General features: G+C 35.1%; 1 pseudogene; it reads right to left on the bottom strand.

Moving 5' to 3' along the window:
* Positions 1 to 8,378: 8,378 nt before the first annotated feature.
* LOC131063639 (E3 ubiquitin-protein ligase RGLG3-like) lies at positions 8,379 to 18,582 on the bottom strand (annotated as a pseudogene).
* Positions 18,583 to 21,449: the final 2,867 nt, after the last annotated feature.

The following is a 21,449-nucleotide window of genomic DNA, read 5'->3' as shown; positions in this document are numbered from 1 at the left end:
CTAAGTATTGTAAGTGCTCCTTCCAAGACATGCTGAAGATGAGAATGCCATTGAAGAATATGAGCACAAACTTCCTCAATTGCTTCTGAAAGATCCTGTTCATGTAGGACTTAAATGTGGCTGGAGCATTAGTCAAACCAAAAGGCATGACTAGAAATTCAAAATGCCCAAAGTGGCATCTGAAAGAAGTCTTTTCAACATCAGAAGCCCCCATTCTAATTTGATGGTATCCCGATCTGAGGTCTATCTTGGAGAAGTACACAACACCATGCAACTCATCAATTAGCTCATCAATCCTCAAAATGGGGTACCGATTCTTGATGGTTTTTTGATTTAAGGCTCGGTAATCCACGCACATACGCATGGTCCCATCCTTCTTCTTCACCAACACAACAACCGAAGCAAAGGGGCTCTTGCTTGGCCTAATGTAACCCATGTCTACAAGCTCCTTAATGGCTTTCTCAATCTCGTCCTTCTACTTCTTTGGGTAACGGTAAGGAGTAGTCATGATTGGCTTAGTACCTTCTTCCAACTCAATGATGTGTTTATTACCACGCTTAGGCGGCCTACTCGGGGGTGGAGTCTCAAACACCTTGCTCCTCTTTGAAATCAATGCCTAAATGTCTTCAGGATAACTTCTCTTTTCTTCAGATGAGGGGGATGGCATGATCGTACACTCTGGAGATCTTCTAAGTGGCAAATTTCCAAATACCTCTCTCTTGTATGTGATTAGAGCTTGAATATCAGTATTGTAGCTGCCCTTGTCTTCTAATGGGTTTGATGGCATTATCACACATTCTGCTGCCCACTCTACTTGGTTATGATGGATCAGCCTCTTCATCCTCTTCAAGGATACAATCTGAGGACCCCCATTAGACATCCCTCGCAAAACCACCTTCTTCCCTTCAGTCATGAACTTTAACTCCATGGCTTGCAAGTTAAGAGTGATCTCACCAAGAGATCACAACCACTGAATGCCAAGGACCACATCATCAGTTCCTCCAATATTGACAACATAGAAGTCATCCTTGACTTCGTAATTACCAAGCTTTATTGACATGTTTGACACCATCCGTTTACAACAAATTGTTGATCCATCAATCACCATGACCTTGAAGTCTTCAACATCATCAGTGATAAGACCTCTCTTGGCAACAATCCTGGCATCAATGAAGTTGTGAGTTACCCCGGTATCAATTAGAGCAACAAGTCGATGCTCTCCCAATGCTCCTCTAACTCTGAATGATTCATTCTTGTGGAAGCTAGAGAGTTGGGCAACTATACCCTTATCATCTTGATCACTTTCAGGCCCTTCTGGAGCCTCTTCATACTCACTTTCCTTTGAATCAAGCTATTATTCTGAATTTTCAGAATCTGATCCATCGGCTGAATATGCTTCCATTTGCTGAGCATTACCCTTTCCATGGCATCATTGACCCGGAACCCAAGGTTCCTTGCATGAATAACACAAATTCTTCCTCCTAAGTTCTTGACGGAGCTCATCATCCATCTGGGGAGGGAACTTCTTAAGCTGATTAGAAAATTTCTTCTTGTCTTTATGGAATGGGAAAGGCTTTGACTGAAATTTAGACTTAGGGATAGCCAACTCCATGCTTCTATCCTTCTTGATTGCATTAGCCAAGGTGGGCGGGTCAAAGGCTTTTACCCAACCTCTCAATGGTTCTTCAAGTCCTTCAGTGAATAGGACCACCAGTCTTTTCTTTGAGATACTACTAACCATAACTGAAAGACTTTGAAATTCAATTATGAAGGTGTCCATAGAACCCTGTTGTTTGAGTTGTGCAAGCTCTCTAAACTCCACCTCCAGATCCTTGGTATCAAATATTTCTATCAACTTGTTGGTGAGTTCAACATAGGTATGGATCAAGTTATGACCAAGGGTGATCAACCAATGGTACCACTATTCGTGAGCGGCTCCATCTAGGTGAAAGGTGGCGAACTTGATGACCTCTTCTTCGGGAATAGGTCTCAAGGACAAGTAATTGTCCAACTTCTGCACCCAAGCTCTAGTTGTGCTCACACTGCTTCCATAGAAGTGTGCTAGAGTGACCTTCCCAAGAGCTTGTTGATAATCTCCGGGAGTGGAGTAACAATTATCATATCTCCCTTCCCTTCTCTTCTTTTGATTCATGTATTGGTCAAGAGACATAGCATTTTGAATCTCTTGGGGAAATGCTGCATACTCCACAAAATTGGCCCAAATCTCCTCAGCTACAAGAAGTTCAACTTCAGGAGGTGGTGTTTCCCTTGGAAGAAAAATGGGTTGCAATGGCCTAGACACCGATCCAACATGCATTCCATTACTATTGCTGCCATTGTTGCTACTATTTACATTACCACCAGAGTTGTTGGAAGTGCTGACATTATTACCACTCATATTCTAATTTGGATCTTGATCATGCCCCCCTCCAGCACTCTGCCTAAAGGTAACTATCATCTGGGACATCATGTCCATCATAGTGTCAAATTTCTTCTTAATTTTCTCTACAACCATAGTTGTTTCATTCAGTCCAAATAGTCTTTCCCCCATTGAATTTGTTGAGTCCACTGAATCAACTTCCTTATCTTTGTTTCTCAAGGCTTCTCAAAAAGTCTCTTCAAAAGGCACTACAGGAATTTGATACTGTTGGCGTCTCTGTTCTCTGTTGTAGTAGTGGATGTCTCTATCACTCATGGAGAACTTTGTTTACTCTGACTTCACAGGCTAGCAAGAAAACCAACTCTGATGCCACTGTAATATTTCCACTAATTTTTTCAATTTTTGAGCACAACAAATATTACAATGCACCCGTTAAAGTTAGGAAATATAATCCCAATACTACTGAAGGTAACCCTTCCACTTTCTGATCACCAAGAGCCCAATGTGGGAAGGTGAGAGCATACGGTGATAAGGGGTTCGTTAGCTCACTAATCCACTGGAAATTACAATGCAAATACAATACTGGGCGACAAGCCAACCCCTTCCACTATTCAATGGGATGAAGAAAGAGAACTTGGCGGTAAACCAACCAAGGTAACAAGATCATAATAGAACCAAATCACTCTACCGCTTATGCAGTGGGAGGACTTTTACATAAAACTATCACTCAAATGCATATTTCAACGGGAGGACAATTAACTCAACCACTTGCTCAGTGGGAGGACAAAGCTGAATTACAAAACATACAGGCGGCTAAGACATCCTCTTCCACTTGTTCATTGGGAAATGCAACATAGAATGAATTGGTCAGTACTACTGAAGCAATTCTTACAAAGATAGATATGTGAGAGAAGATAGAATGAAGTACATAGCTCAAGAATTCAATAACACATTCTCACCACAAACACTACTTGCTCTTCAGAAAGCAGAGATAATGAAACGCAGAGCCAACCATCCCAAAAACCACTAAAATACTTGTAACTCTCTCAAAACTGAATGAAATCATGCCAAACCAAATGCAAGTGAAGCATATAACATAAACAATCAGATCAATACCTTGAAATTGTGACAGGAGAGCATAAACTATGATGCACGCAACCCAAGGCAATTCTGGAAATGGCATTTTGGCTGAATATTTCGATTTGCAATTATAAATTGGAGAGTTCTCCAAATTCCACACCAATGTAGGAGAATTATTGTCTCTCCGATACGCTTCCAATGAGCCCTCACCCAGATGGATGCACTTAACAGGCAGATAGCTACGAGCAAAATACACTTCCAACCAACACACACTAGCAACACCAAAAAATGCAACAACACACAACTCTTCACCAACACACCCAAAAATCACCAAATAGCTCACAACTTCGAACAACAACTAGGAGTTATGTCTCACACTCGAAACCGGAAGGAAAGATCTAGGAGGTATTTACCCTCGAAGAAGTTCGGAGTCATTCCGATAGGATAACGATATATTTTCTTTGGATACCAAATGAGGAGCCAGTCACCTATTTATATAGTTTTTCAAGTCTGGAATTCAAATGAAATTGCCTCCAAATTCTCCTCATTCAAACTAGATTTCATTTCATGTGGTGGACCCAAGAATGACGCCCACTTCCCATGTCCAAAAATCGCACCTAGGAAGAAGACCACTATTTTGGCATGATATAACTTTGAATTATATTGAAAATAAAGTCTCCTTATAACCATCAAATAATTCGCCCAAGCAAAACTTAGGAAAAATATCAATGTTTGTACAATTCCCCATAACATCAATCAGTAATAAAATAATTAAATAATAACCTTAGGATAAAGAATAATATTTAATTAAATCGCTTATAACTCCACTACTGATTATCAACAAAATCCGGATGATGTTGAGCAATGAGGATCACTGAACTGTGTTGGATCAGGACCAAATCCAGGACTGCCAAAAATAAAATGCCCAAATTGCCACTTACTAAAAATAGTAAGTCATTAAATAATGCTTTGAAAATCGTGATCTTCGCAACCAGAGAAAGAGCTTGGCTAGCTTAACAACTTAGCGCCATCCTGACGGCCAAACCCTGACTTACTAAAAATAGTAAGTTCACAATCCATCCCTGACAAGCTTGGTCGGAACTCCAAAGAACATGGATACCCTAATTCACCTTTCCATACAGCCTACGGGTCTTTGGAATAGGCCAATGGACCATTAAATGGATCATCATAAGGAAGGGGACATTACATTCAACATTATTGCAACAAGAAAGCAACCACAATTACCATATCCTCAGTGACACCTCAACATCTATCAACAATCACCATATCATCAATGACACCTCAACATCTGTCACCAATGTCACCAGTCAGGGACCCCACATAGAACAATCACAATATCATCAATGATATATCACTATCACTAGCAAGGGACTACACATAGGACAACATATATTGTTAGACATCAAGTTGACATCAATGACAACACATATGGCCAATATGGTTTAGCTATGAGAAGCCATTGGTTGAATTTGTTAATAGGTCTTCTTCAGATGAACTCAAATTTGAATTGTATTAGTTTCAATATGTCCTTGATAAATCCTCTAGAATTTAAAAAGGAATAACTATTCCACAACCCTAGGAGAGAATATTATGGAAACCATAATTTCATAATACATTTTTTTAAAATTTTATCCAAATGACCTCAAATTTTGACTATATTAGCTTCAGTGTCCTCAATCAAACCTCCAATTAAAAAAAAATGCAAAATTTAGAGAGATGTAATTCACAATTCAACCACTTGAACTAAAAAAATACCTTGTGTTCTTCCCTTATAAATGCAAAGATCGCGCTTTGCTACCACTGATGAAATTACTTAGAAAAGAGAACAAAATAGGAAACACATTACAAATGCTTTAGAATAATAATCCTCTTTAAGAGTAGCACACCTCTAAAAGTGTACAATAAGAATACAATTTGCAATATGATGATAATAACTAACCTCTACATCATATAACTACCATACTTATGCCATGGACACCACATAGGACAACCTAACTACATAAATATGACTTTATAAATTATCTTACAACTTATTCAAGGGTTATTCTATTCACAAGTCAACTTCACATTTCCTCATTTACAATATAGGATAAGGATTAAAAACTCACGCAAATTTTTAAAAATTTCTTAATTCCACTCTTTTAGTCTAAACTTTAGGGCTTTTAGGCTTTAATTGAGAAACATACATTTTTGTTCCATAGTCATCATTCTAGATCTTCTAGAAGGAAGACACTGACACTTCTAAATTAGGGTTAGTTAGCCCCATGTTTTCCCATCTCAAAGTAGTGTATCCAAGGAAGTTATCAAGATTAGTAGGTAGAGAATCTGGCCAACGATCACAACATCCTTACATCCAAAATTCAATGTTACATATAAAATTATTGTTAATTCAAGAAGTAGAAACCAAAACACTATCAAGTCTAGCCAAAATATGATCTCTCCCTTTTCTTCTACAAGTCCATATAAACCAACCTTTTGTAATATGGATATCCTAGAGGACCAACTCTTTGTAGAGGGAAAATAGGCCTCCCTTGTCAAGAAGAAAGAAAGATTCCCCTTTCTTTTTTGAGTCGAATTTGGCATCAAAATCCTTGACCCATCCACTTCACTTCTTCAATTTGGCCCCAATATTGATTCTTATCTTATATTGTCTAATGACCATAAGCATTAATAAAAATAAAACCACATATTAGAGGAAAGAACTTAGACCACACTAGCCAACCACTAATCCACGAAAATAATTTCTTACATGTTAATTTCCTTGCTATTCCAAATGATGGCTAGACGACTAGGTACAATTTTGGCTTCTCTATGCATTATCCCCCATTTGCCGAAGCATGTTTGGAATTCCTAAATAGAGTTTATTACTTTCCTATCATGCAAATATTCAAATTGATTTTCTCCAAGAATATTTAGAGAAACCTTTTCTTAGAAGGGGAGTACATTTATCTAATGTTATATGAGAAAATATTTATTTGATAGCCTTCATTTTCTTAGTGTTCACCAAGCCATTATTAATTGACATTGACTATCAACAACTATATCAATCAAAGTTGTAGATTGTAAAGTGGCGTGTTTATTTGATCTTCAAATCTTTGCATATCCAAAATCCCCTTTTCTTCTTTCATCTCTTTTATGAGTTATAATCTTGCTTGAAACTTCTAGTTCCACATTGGATCCTTCTTGGTGATATGAAAAGTTGTTTGGCTTCCAAAGTGCCTTAGTATTGAAATTAATTTTTTGAGGATTGGTATTGTTGTCCATGTTCATTGAAGGATCCATCTCCATTTTGGTTCAACTACTAGCTTTTCAATATCTCCTTCAAATTTATAAGCTTTTAGTAGATCTTATTAGCCCTCACATTCATTCTCCTAGACTTAAGCTTTTTTAACAATGTATATACCTTCTTGTGAATATCTCTCTTGATTTACAAAAAAATTCTTTGTGAGGGAATTCATTTCTAATCATTTGCCTCTTTTTGGATTTAACAAAACCCTCCTAACCTTTCTTAGAATCTTCATGAATCTTTTGTGTTAGCACTTTTCCATGAAGAGTAAATTATTCCATGATGTCTATATTCATGGCACCACTAATATCTAAATGAAAACCTTTCACAATCCAAAGCTTGAACCCATTCTACTTAACTAGATTTCAAGATATTGCTTTTGGAAGAGGAACCAAACAAATCGAGTTCAACACATATTATAGTATAAATAGATAGAAAATTAACATTCAAGTGAGGTCAACTACTAATCCTGAAGCTTTGATAATTGTCCAAAAACACGTTGGGACCAACACTCTTTAGGGAGAGCATACATGTGAATTGAAACTAGTCATAGAAAGTGTTTTCTTTGGGTTTGAAGTCCACATGTCAATGCTTCATGAATAGTCTAGTATTTTGGCATAACTAGGTGCCACTTGCAAAAGTGCATTTTTATCTAATTCATTAGCATAGATGGCAATAAAATATCCTTTTGTACAAGTTAATAACTTGAAGTTCCCCTTAGGTTTCTAATTCTTGGAATCCTAGATATATAACCCTTCCAAAGGTAGCTACATACTAATGAATCTGTAAAACAAGTTTTACAAGATCCTTCCATGTAGAGAAACCACATTCTTTAGAAATACATGGGCATCAATATCGATGATTGGAGAGTCATTTAGAGTTGCCATGTACTAATTCAATTTCCTTACCATGAGATGAAGATCCAAAACATATTAGCGCATTATGCAAAGAATAAGGGGGGATATATACCCCATACTTGAATCCATGGAGAGTAAATCAAAAGAAGGGATAAGTGAAAACCAAAAATTTTAAAGAGAAAAAGAAAAGCAAAAAAATACAAAATCTTTGGCAACTTCATTTTCTTTTCATCCCATAATTTGTTAAAAATATATTCAGATTATAAAGTAAATATACCTAAAACTTTATCAATATTTATTTGCACCATAAAAACCCTATTAAACAATATGTTGTTAAAATATTAACTTTAGATGTTAGAGTGATCTTATGTTCATTATTTCTTTTGACATGCAATCAAAATGGACCATCCTAATAAAAAGTTACAAACCACGTACAAGATTTTTATTTACAATTTTCACTTTGATAATACCATGAAAAAATTAAAAAAATAAGAATAGTAGCATGGAAGGAAACCCACTATAAGATTATTTAATTGGAAAGCCACAACATAAAGGGCAACTTTAGAAGCTTATAATTGTATGCATTTTGAATCTTTTTCAACCATGGGGGCCCATGAATATAATTCACACCACAATGTTATCTTTTAACAAATCAAATTTGTGCTTAATTTCTTACCCCAAAAGACCAACTTATAATATATCACTACAAATAATTCTGGCTGATCTACACTAAATGGTTATTCTTTGGCATGTGTACCACAAGTCGTATATGATTAAAGGCAATACACTGTCCACCCACACTAGATACAAATGAAGCCCAATTTCATTAGAGCTTGAAAAGTGCTAATAATTTAATATATATTTTTTTGAGAAACATGTGTTGATATGCATAAAAACAGAATCCTAAGAATTTTTGAAGTGTCAAAGAAAGATTTGTGCACATCACATTCATCAAGAAAATTTTCCACCACCTGTAATGCAAGTAAAAAATGGCTGGCTATTAAAGAGACACAAGCAAAGATTTTCTACTAGATCCACCTCTAAATTACTGCAGAAACATCATTAAATTGTTACCAGCACAATGAATGGCTTTTCAGGTACCATACAACCTCACGCGTGTTGTGATGCGTGCACGACATATAGGGCAGTTTGACAAATTTTGGCTGCATTCCCTACAGGTCTGTTACATGGCATCAAGGTCATTGAGAGAAGCTTAATTCAATAATCTTGTAAGTGCTTCCTTACAAAAATAAAAAGTAAATAAAAATCTTAATCTGGAAAATACTCACTATATGTCCACAACCAAATGCCATATTTTTAGGATTGGTCAAGCAAACGGGGCAAGCCTGATTAAGAAATAAGGTACTCAATATTAAGAACATACCCAGCAATTCCATACTTAGATACAAATATAGAGCAAAGATTCAGAGGGAGAACAATTAGAACTCATGCATAAAGAATGAATTGTTCAAGGAGAAGAAATCTCTACCTGTCTCTCACCGTCCAAATTTGTTTCTGGTTGAGAGATCCCTACTGGACTGGTGCTCTCAGAAGCTCTAGGCTGGGAAATTGATGGCTGACGAGAACTTGACAAAGAAGCATCATGTGAAATCACTGATAATGGAGGTCGAAGTGGCACTATGCTTGCAACCTTTCCAACTTTTCGCCTATAGAGATACAGCATTAAATGAACTTCGTCTGTTAGGAAGCAAGCTAAAGTCATCATTCAAAGGACTTGTTCTGACTAGCACAGTCGGAAGTATTCAAATACCCCAGAATGTTGAATTCTATTGTTGCTTTATATTGAAATGGGGTTTCCATAAGTGCAGCAAGCGCAAAATTAGCTTCCTTCTGAGATTGCTCTAGGTCGCTTGACATAAGCTTTGTGAAGTTCACAAACTGCAAGATGAATGCAACTCTAAATCAGAAGCTAGCATGAATGCCAGCACTATATTCCAAAAATATTGACAATACATGAAAATTAAACTTGTGACAAAGCCTAGCATGCGGAAGATGGTAATTAGCATCATAAGTGGCTACTTTGCAAGACCCTTGCTTGAAATTCTCATTCTGTCTGGTACTAACGATGCTGCTATTTTCAGTGTCATGCCTTGCGGATCCTCTCTAGCTTGTGGTCGTTATGTATGCAATCTCTGTAACTTCAAACTATCTACTACATTGACACAAACCTATAATGTGATTTAGTTTGACATTAATACTATACTGCATCTCTCTAAAACTGCTGCCACCAGCAACTTAATGGCATCAAGAATACACATGGATCCACATGGATGTTGAAGGATACATGCAAGACGTAGAATTAATCAAGGTTATCTGAAATAAATTGGTAAATTGGAACCTGGAAATCGTCAAATGAACGTCGAGGGATTTTATCATCAAATTGCTGCATTGTTTCTCAGGGCCCGTCACCAACTCCAACCAAAACTATTGATAGTGCATATTGACTGTGCATTGAGAGGTATAAGATTTAATCATTGACATAGCATATAAGAACTACCCTGTATAAGGCATATATGGTATCATACCTTGCAGCAACTATAGCATCTATTGTCTTCTGTTCTTGTGGGCTTAACTGACCGGGCTCTAGATCACTACTCCTGCTTACCTATAAAAAGTAGTGAATCATAGAAAGAGTGCAGATATGAGACGTTGCAAAACAAATATATCATAGCACATCACCAACGAAAGAAAGTACAGGTTTAGGAATAAATTCCTAAGAACTGTATAATATAGAGTGACTTGGCCGGGCCAAAAGAAAACAAATGGCAAACTAATTACCTGTCCATCAGCAACAATAACAAGAATATGATATTGGCCACCACTCTTCTCTACAATATCCATTGCAACCTCAATAATTGGAGCAAAAGAAGTTGGCCCTGCAAAAAAAGTCGTAAGAAAGAACATATGTTGTCAGATACAAATCTACATAGAAATCATGTTCTCATTGCCTATGCAATGAATGAGGAAGGAAACTGAATTTTCAGGCATGCATGTATTCAATAGTCATTAGCCCAGCTTATAAATTAAAAAGATAAATACAAAAAATTATAATGTTTCTTTGTCACCATGTGCCTTGACCACTTTTCCCAGTTACTGAATTGCCAACAAAATTTCAATGCATTCAGTGAGAGGGAGCTCCAAGATGATCTAGAAGATAGTGAAGCCTATTTTAAAATTGAAGAAGAGACACATAAAATTAAATCTTTATTGTGTGATGACCAAAGTAACCTTGATCTAATTTAGATCAAAGACCTAAAGAATTCTTGGTAATAGAAGACAAAATGGTAGAAATTTTGACTAAGATTTGATGGCACACACAAATTTATTGAAGACCTTATTTGCGAGGCCCAAGTTGAGAAGGGACAAAAAGGCATTGAAGGAGGATCTGCTCTTGCATATTTACACACAGTTAAAAATGCTTTGGAAAAAATGAACTATGATTATTTGACTTACATTTGGATAGGAATCATACCCTCAAGTTTGTAGAAGAGACCCTTGATGCATTGAAATGAAAAGAACAAGAAGTTGATGAGTTCGCCTTTGAGATTAAATCAACAACCATATATATTAGAAAGTGTCCAAATGACACTTCTAGAAGCAAAAAAATCAGCTTGATGTTGCGAAACAATTCAGAGAGTGAGAGAGTGAGAGAATGAGGAAAGGACTAAAGACATTTGGATGCAAGGGGTGGATAAATCCAAATTTAAGACTTTAGGGAGGTTGGTAGTTCAGAAGAAATATCATCGATTGAAGCAATTAAAAGTTTTGAAATCTGAATCCGACAAAGATTTAAATCCAGCACATGAAGCTTTCACATCCAGGTGTTCCTTTTATAAAATCTATATTTAGAGTTTAAGGATTAGGTGTCTCCTAGAAGTGACACTTTTCAAGACCTCAATAGTTCAAAGAATGGCTAAATATAAGATTCAAAGGAATTCTTGATTTCAATGTTGTCACCGACACTTAACAAAGCCAAAACTGAAATGAGAAAATAGATCTTATTGGATTTGACCCCTCAGCAAGTCTAGATCTCAAGAGAGAACAAACTAAAATATGTGAAGAATGCTTTGGAGGGATGAGTCTAGCAAACATAGAATCTAGTTAAAACTCATTTCAAATCTAGGAAAGGCACATGAAGGAAGTGAATAACAAAACTTGGATGTTAAAGACAATAAACCAGCTATATAAAAGGCTATTGGATCCAAGGAAGACTTGGGGGATAAAAGATAGAAAATACTAGGTTGAAGGCCTCCAAAAAGGGGACTCGATGGAGCACTGAAAATAGATTAAATTCAGTTTGGAGTTTGAGAACAAAGTGACCTAAACAAGAGGAGACAAATTAACCAAGAAAGCTCAAACCAAGAAAACACAAACCTGAGAAAATGATTAACTGAACTTTAAAATTAGAGAGAACAATTATCAATCACACAAAACAAGGGAATACACAAGTGAAGCCAAGAAATCCCAAAAGCGTAAAGCAAAGGGAAACCAAGAGAAAACAATAATAGAGATTTTAAAATGAGCACACATACATTAAAGGCAATGCACTTGGAGGTGCATACCAGGAAATCAGAAATAAAAATCAGGGGAATACAAATGAGTGTTAAGTGGATCATTTGTGTTCATGAGAGATGGGTTTTTCTGAACCTCTACTCATAAAATTTGGGTTAATAATTTTGACTCAAAAACTACGCACTTAAATCCCAATAAAACATCACATGAACAAGGGGAAAGGGGAATATCAAGAAATATTACCCAGCTCACATTTTCGTCAGCATTTTCATCCTTAAAGGGGGTCTCTGGTTCAAGACAAACTGGGGTGTGTTGTGGCAATAGTAGGACCCATTCAATGGGGGTGTGGGAGCTACTTCGACATATCTTACAAGATGGCTTTAAAATGAAGCAATTTCTTTGGATTTTCATTAATTGAGATCCATGAAACTGTTTTTAGTGCTTGATTTTCAAATAAAATAGAAGCAGTCTTTGGACACAACCAAAGCTACCATGTCAGCCTACAAGAAGAGATATCAAGCTATTACTGTCTAATCTTTACAACACCAAGTAGTTGATTTATACAAGTGTGTCTACAATAAAGTGAATGAAGCATTGTTGGAAGATGAAGTGGTTTATCTTCCAGTGTATACTGAAACATTGAATTGAAAGTGCTTGCCAAGAGGCAACAGAATCGCAAACTTGTTTAGAACTACAGATTCACCATGATTACCACTTGATGGAATTGGAAACAGTGTTCTTGATCTGGTGATAAGGACTGTTTCTCCCATTTTTACCCATTTCTCTCAAAATTTGGCACCCGTGACTCCTTTTTCAGTGATAATTTCAAATCAAATCACTAAAAAGCCGAAATTTCATTTATTCCATCTCCGAGAAGACTTTTTTGTGCTTGCCCAATGTCTCAATAATGGGATACTTATTGTAGATAGAGAGAGGCATTACTGATAGGAACAACCTAGGAGCTACAAGGCAATAAGATTAAAAGTCTTGTTCCCATAGATATTTGGTGAAGGATGGAATCAAGTAGATGTGTTTACATTGAGAAAGGAATCGTAGCATACAGGTGTAATCGCTGAAGAAAGATTCTTTAAAGAAGATGTGTGCCCTGCTATATTTGATCATCTTAATACCAAGGCTTTCCTTCATGTCTTTCAATATCCGGGCATCCTAATGCGACCTATAAGACAAATCTTACCATATTAAGTTATAAAAGGTCTATGAAAAGGTTATGTTGTGTCCCAAAATTTATTTGTTTTGCAAATGATTTATCTTTATTTCATTCAATGTGCACTCTTAATTGTGACACTCTACAAACCTGACAGTAACAAATGTGGAACAATCTGCCGGTAACGTGATAGTGCTTCTTCAAGCCCACGGCAGGGTCGATGATCCTCATAAAAGCTGAACACAGTATAATCATGCGTGGATACTATGCCATGCACAAATGAACATTAGCAAAAGTCAGTTACCTTTGTGTAACAAATACTGAAATATGATCATGCAAACAAAGTGAGAATGCCATAAGCAAAATGGACAAGAGCTTAATAGTTGCCAACCATCACCAAAACCAAAACAAGGGATTAGATTGTCCTCATCAAAGGGTGACAAAGTACGCCCAATGATAGAAATAGCTTGTTCGTAGGGATTTGGAATGTCACCAATTGCATGTAAGTTTCGTCCATTGAAAGTGTGCTTTCCTATAGTCAGAGAGAATGCTGAAATTAACATTTTAAGGCTCAATGATGTAATCAAAGAAAATCTACATATGTAGACATCTAATTTTCCTTGCTCAAGAATATGTAGAAACACTACTAGTTGTTTTTACCTGTCCACTCATTGCTCTTAGTGAAGTCAATACCAACAATAAGGTTAGAGGACTCAAGCCCATTATCTCTCAAGGCAAAAATCACCTGTAAATAAATTTAAAGATTTTGGTCCTGTATCTTATATTGCAAAATTCTAGTGATTGAATAAAAAGCTATATAAATCAAAAAATAATTCATAAACAATTATAAGAAACAAAATACAATTACAGCAAATGGGATTTTATAAAGCTACCCTAAATGTTAGTTTATGAAAGAAGATTCAAGTCCAGAAGCTTGAATCAATGTTTTTGAGTTTTCAAAATGGCATAACACAATTTTCCTAGAAATAACAAATCGTAAAATTATCGTGTTCCATTGGTTGTCCCCGTATGGTGATAATCCTTTCAATCAAGACAATTTAAGATTAATTTCAAACACGGGGTTTACTTTTTTTAAATTGAGAGCTTAGAGGTGTTAAGAAATGAGTGTGTGACATAAATTATGGTTCATACATGGTTTTATAGAGGGTGCAACTCATGAAATATGGGATTCATCAACTTTTTTGCCCAATGGATAAGGACATAAAACAGTGCTGCATTTATGATAGGCGTCTAGACATAATTAAATTTATTTAATTCTATTTAGACTAATATTTTATAAAAGTGTGCAAGCTTCAGCTGTTATTACCACATTACCCTTTGCACATTATTATTATATTTATTTAGTTCTTTCTAGAATTAATAATTTAGAATGGTGTGCAAGCTTCAGTTATTATAACTTGACGAGCTTGGCAATAACTTGACAGACCCGATAAATTCAAAAACTTAGACATGGCAGAAACCCAGGGAAACTCAATAATATCGGGGAAAAAATTTCAAACATAATAAAAAACATAAATTTGTAAAATATTCTTCAAAACAATGCATATGATTGAATTTAGGGAATGTTGTACCCATATGTAGAAATTTCATATGAGGTCAAATCTGAATCTAAAGCCTCATCTTTTTTATAAGTCATGAGTCATATTTCTGAGTTCTGTTTGTCTGTCTATGTTGTTTTTGCCATCCCTCGTCCTTTCTTGTGCAGGAACAGCAGATGGAGCTTTTGAATGGTGTAAGAGTTGCTGTTCAACAACTGAAAGCTCACCATTGAATAGATCAGGAAATAGAGGATTTGGAGCAAAAGTCCGCAAGTCAAAGAAAAGGAAATCAAGTTTCGATGCTTCATATTTGCTATTGTATATGAAGCACACACCTAGAAGTGGTCTGCAAAGGTTCCATGTTCAAAATATGCAATTTCATAGATGAGAGCACACCAAAAATAAAAGAAACAAATTTGTTTGTGAAAATCATGGCCTAAGGGTAAGGTTCCATGGAGGGGGCCTCCTAAAAAATTTCAGTAGGTGCTGCTGATATGTTTTAGGAATATTTTTAAGCTGGTGATCCTATGATTTAGTAGAGCAGATCAGCTAGAAAGTTTAAGCTCCGAAATTTAGGAAGATCTCATGAAGAATGCTGCAAATAAAAAATTAATAAATGAATGCTATTTTCTTTCTATTTCTTTTATGGCGGGAATTTAAAATAGTAGCCAATTGACAAGTGGCAGAAAAAATCCCTAAGCTGGTGGGGCAATTTCTTGCCCCAGCCCAATTGCACCCGCTGAAATATGCAGTCCTAAAATGTGGGGGCTGCTATTTTCCAGAAAATGATTCAAAATTATCCTGTAGCATAATTTTTTTGATTCATGGGACCTCCCACTCCATGAAAATAGATCCCAAAACCCCCTCATAGGAGCTTACCCTAATAGAGGCACACATGAGAATCTAGGGAATAAAAAAATTCACTTAAATGTCAAAGTTGTGGCCATACTAAGATGTGCATGGGAAGATGTAGGAAAAAGCAAGTTTTGTTTGAAGCAATAAGGTCAAATATTTAAATAAATATTTTGGTCACCTTTTAATGTTGCAGTCTTATTGTAATTTGCATTCATTTTGGAGGCAATTTAAGGCAAATATTCAAATATGCCTTTCTTGGTGTTGATAATGGGAGTTGTAGCTTGCCATAACTCACATATTCTTTCCTCTAATGATAGACATTCAAAATAGGCGCCTAAGAATGAGAGGGTCTGCTTTTCCTATTTTGGGGTCTTGGTGAGTTAAGTGGGTGTCATAGTTGCCTCCTATTGTTAGGAGGTTGGTGGGTGGAGATGGCAAGGCATCATTGAGCAATTAAGGCAAGTTTCTAAGTGTGTGAGAAGCCTTCTCTTGTTTGGTAAAAGCATTTGGGAAGGTTAACAAATCCAAGGTTATGGTAACTAGAGTAGTTATTGGCAACTACACCTTTCAACAAAACAATCCCATACTTTGAATTTTTCAAGTTGGGCATTTTGGAGGGAGTGGGAAGAGATTGAGAAAGGGGGAGCTAGTTGTGTTGTTGTGTAGCTAGGTCGGATCCCTTCTAGGGTCGACCTAGTGCACAAAATGTCAAGTGGCCTGTCGGCCTTGACATTTAGGAATCTCAGTCGTGATATCTGGCCCTTAATAGGGCAAATTGATTAATATATAATTTGTAAATTGTAAATAGGTCAAGACCTTTATAAATTGAATTGATTATTATTTCAAGTTGTTTGCTGATTCACAGCATTTTAATTCATGATAATTTCTAGTTTGAATGTGGGTGTTTAATTCATGATAATTTCTACTTTGAATGTGGGTGTTTGAGAAAGAGAGCCTCCCTACATCACTTTAAACAATCCATCTCTCTTTGAAGAGGGGTGGATTTTAACTGCATGTGCACATGTTGAGTGTGCACATGTTGAGTGAAGGAAAAGCAAATTTGATTATAGGAAATTCGATCCTTGACTCACATCAGATTTCAGTTGAAATAGCATTAAAAGTTCCACTTTATATTGGGTGGATTTTAACTGCATGTGCACATGTTGAGTGAAGGAAAAGCAAATTTGATTATAGGAAATTCGATCCTTGGCTCACATCAGATTTCAGTTGAAATAGCATTAAAAGTTCCACTTTATATTAGCATTCAAGGTTCCACTTTATATTAGTTTGTTAGATGGCTGAACATGAAAAAAGAGGGCATCCATTGTTGCATTTACGTCCAATATTTTATTGTTATACCTACTGAAACCGATAGGGACCACAAGTGTCGTGTGAGAAATCAGTGTGACATAGTAAAGGGCCTTAGGTGGATTAATATGACAGGAGTATAGTCAATCAAACTAAATATTATGTATCAGATATTACTTCATAGTCATTATAAAACCAAGAGAGATAATATCTTGTTTTGTATTCTAGACCTACTGTAACCCTTTTCCACTCCTAATCTATTCAGTCAGACTATAATAATGCAGTCCTACAGAAAATATGATCTTCAATTGGCTTTAACCTAACACACCTCCAAGGATAATTCCCTTGGCCGTGGCTAATCATTAATACTGGATGATCCCAGAAACTTAAAAGATGATAGCTATCAAGAAAAATGCATAGATGGTGGCTAAACATCTCACTTAAAATTTTGAATATAACAATTATTACAATTGGCATGAATTGTTTCTGAATTTGACTGAGATTATTTTTCTTTATACAATCAAATACAGAAACAATTCATGTCAATATCATTGATTGTGAATATATTATGTCTGCGATTAATACTCTTTATTGGTAGGAATTATGGTAAGGAAAAAAACTCATGCCAATATCATTGACTGGGGAAATTATATGTCTGCAATTGTTATAACTTGTTAGAAACTAGTCAAAACACAAAATTATAAAATATAACAATTTGTTGGAAGTCTGTAAACAACTGCTTGCCCCATGCATGAATAATTGGACTTCTTCTACTTAGTGTCAAAGGACTGAGGATCTGCATGCCCTCAATTTCGCCAGATTATCATATCAGTTTGATAACTTTGTGAGGCACCAATATCAAATAACAGATTCCTACATCTTAGCTTTGATAGTTTCTGGATTTGACTAAGAAAGAATGCCATGCAGGCCTTTTGAGTATCTACCTGGTTTAGGGAAGAAAACTATTCTCTTTAAAATAAATATTGCCACATTTCTCATTTAATTTAAGCGATTGCCATGTTGCGTTGCAGGCCAAATCTATTGCCGGCGGGTGCAATCCATAAATAAATTAGTATCAATAAATTATTATCACAGAAAGGCATAGCTCAATTACAGTGGGAGGCCATATGACAGTTAAGATTTGCAAATCCTCATGTTGTAGCAAAGAATAAAGATGTACCTGATCAAGAGTTTGAAAGTTATCTCCAATAAAGGCATATTTGTGCATCGCTGAAATTTCTGTAACCGGTTGCCTAGATGCGGGTTCTGGTTGTGGTTCTGGTTGAGACCCGTCTGCTCGCCCTGGACTGCCATTGATCGGTTCTCCGACACAATTACCCATAACAACAATTAATGTCTTCACCAAACTTCCCGCCAATCGGATACAATCCCTGAAATGATTACCAATTTCTACATAAATTTACACGACTCGCCCTCGGAATTTTAAAAAACATTTGCTACTCTTGAACCCATAGATTGATCGATTTTGTGGACGTTATTAAATTTCTTTTTATTTTTACAAATTAAACTCGTTAATATTTTACAAAGTTGGGCTTCGTAATGCATTTTTCTGAGATTTTTATTTAAATAGTTTTTCAAAAAAATATTTAATATTCGATTACTTTGGAAAGTAACGGTCCTCGCTGCAAGCCTTCTATATTACGCTTAGTAAAGGGAGAATATATTTTTTATTGACTCAAAGAATCACAACCTATTCTTGCTTAAGTTAGTAGATCAATGTCACCTTTATTCTCCGAATGTCAAAGAAAAAGAATAGAATAGAAATATTTTCAAGAAGAGTAAAGTAGGTGGTGAGAATATAAAACGTAAACAGTGCTCGGAAAGAAATTCTTAATTTTTTTATATTAAATTAGTATTTATTAGTTCCTGCCATATTTATGTATTCATGGAGGTCAATTTTTAATTATTCTGGTCATTCAGAGTAAAGAATTAAAATATTTAGATTAAAAAAATTATAATACAAATATAATTTTTATTTTAAAAAATATAATTTTTATTTTAAATAATAAAAATAACATTTATCTGTATTTTAATTGATTTGAGTGGATAAAAAAATAAATTTTCTTCACCGAAAAAAATGTCAAATCATATTAAATATATAATTTAATTGTTTGTATTTTACTCATAATTATCCAGGCTATCCACTTTAACACGTAAAGCTTTCTGTGGGGTCCTTGAATATATTTTAAAAGTAAAAGTACTGAATTAATAATGAGCATATAGTTAAAAAAAATAAAAATGAGCACATAGTTCAAAACAATGGTTTGCAAGTAAAGGCGAGCTCTGATCAAATGCAATTTCAGATTTCAGACTATCAAATGCAATTTCAGATTCACTTCGTGGAAAGAAAAAAGGTGGGGCCCTCACTTTACTACATGTCATTTTTTTATATTTTGTATTTTGTGTTTGTTGAGTGGTCAAAATATTTAGAAGGCATTGAGAGTTAGAAGCATATTTTTTTGGGACTGTTTATATATTAAAAGACAATGGTCTAAGACTTTTCTATTATATTTTATCATGAATTGAATTGGAAATTAGCTATTCTTGGTTTTTTCAACGGCAAAAATATATGGAAAAACAGATGTTCTGTGGCGTTTTCTAACAATTTTCATCTGGTTTTTCTTTTCTCACAGATGCAAACATTATGCAAGAGGAATGTCAGGGTTAAGCAATAGCTTCTACAGATCAAAGATCAAATTATGAAGCTTCAATGTCAAAAACAAGTTTAGTTCATGTAAAAATGTGATGTACTATGTGTAATTCTTGTCTTTTTCTTGTTGATGTATATTTCTATGGTCACATGGATAGAAATTCAAATATTAATATTATTTTATTTTAAATTATATGCATATAAATATTTAATAAATAGAATTAATTTTTAAATAATAATAATATATAAATTGAATTAAAGAAATTATAGAGTGATTTTTTATTGTTTTTATTTTTTAAATTTAGTATTAGATATAATTTTTAATATAAAAGTAATAATTTTAGTTTCTAACAATTTAAATATAATTTATTTTTATTTTTAAATTTTTTTAATAAAAGTAAATTTTAGTTCTTTAAAAGATTTAATATAATTTTAGTGGTCTCATCCACTTTTATCAAAAAAAAAAAAAAAAATTTTAGTTCTTTAAAAAAATTTAAGAATTTCATTATATTTACGTTTCAATTTATAATATTTTTAATCTATTAATATTAAATTTATCTCTCAACTAATGTCAACTATTATATTAATCATATTAATTATAATATTTGGGTATATATATATATGTGTGTGTGTGTGTGTGTGTGTGTGTGTGTGTGTGTGTGTGTGTGTGTGTGTCTCCCCATATCTCTCTCACTCATCCACACACGCTCCCTATTTCCCCATCCTTGTCTCTACCTCTCTACCTTTCCCTATCTCTTCCTCTCCCTCTCGTCCCTCACTCTATCCCCTATATCTCCCCCCCTCTCTATTAGTATCTCTCTCTCTCTCTCTCTCTCTCTCTCTCTCTCTCTCTCTCTCTCTCTCTCTCTCTCTCTCTCTCTCTCTCTCTCTCTCTCTCTCCTTCATCCCTCTCTCAATGTATTTCTATCCATATCTTTCTCTACCTCTATCTCTCTCGTTATCTCATTATCTCTTTCTAGATCCCTCTTTATGTTGCTAAATCATCCTCTATTTATATCTCTCTCTCCCTTTCCCTTTCCCTCTCTATATATTCATCTATATCTCCATCTCTTTTCCTCTTCCCCCTCTTCTATAGGTTATTTACCTATCTCTCTCCCTCTCTCTATCTCCCTTTCTCACTCGGTCTTTGTATCCCCTGTCTATCTCTCCATCTCTATATGCTCATCTATTTATCTCCTTCTTCCTCTCCCAGCCTACCTTCATATCTACCTCTATCTCCCACCTTCCCCATCCCACCCTATTGGCAGGAACTTGATGCTTTGCATCTCTTGTTGTAAGGGTAAAAATTATAAATTTAAATGTTTTAAATGAATAAATATTTTTTATATTATTTTATAAATGATATATTAGAATAGAGATATATTTTGAAATGTATAGATAAGATGAAATTATAAATAGAAAATAATAAGTTGTAAAAGTTATAGAATTAGAGGGAGGAGATAGTAGATGTAATTAGATGGTTCCCCCAACCACTTCTTGGTCATAAAAATTTGCTCCCATCTTTCATCATTTACCTCTCCATTCGGGTGCAAAAACTATCAAGTAAAAAATAAGAAAGATGCACCCTTAGATTTCTCTATTGGTAAAAGTTGAATTAAAGAAGCTATAAGATGTCAGTTTGATTAGACCTATTGACTACCCTAAGTGGATATCTAATCTAGTGCAAGTCACCAAGACAATTTGGGGCATCCAAATCTATATAGACTTCAAAGA

This window comes from Cryptomeria japonica, chromosome 4 (genome assembly GCF_030272615.1).
Source record: "Cryptomeria japonica chromosome 4, Sugi_1.0, whole genome shotgun sequence".
Taxonomy (NCBI): Eukaryota; Viridiplantae; Streptophyta; class Pinopsida; order Cupressales; family Cupressaceae; genus Cryptomeria; species Cryptomeria japonica.
This window is presented reverse-complemented; position numbering and strand designations above follow the sequence as displayed.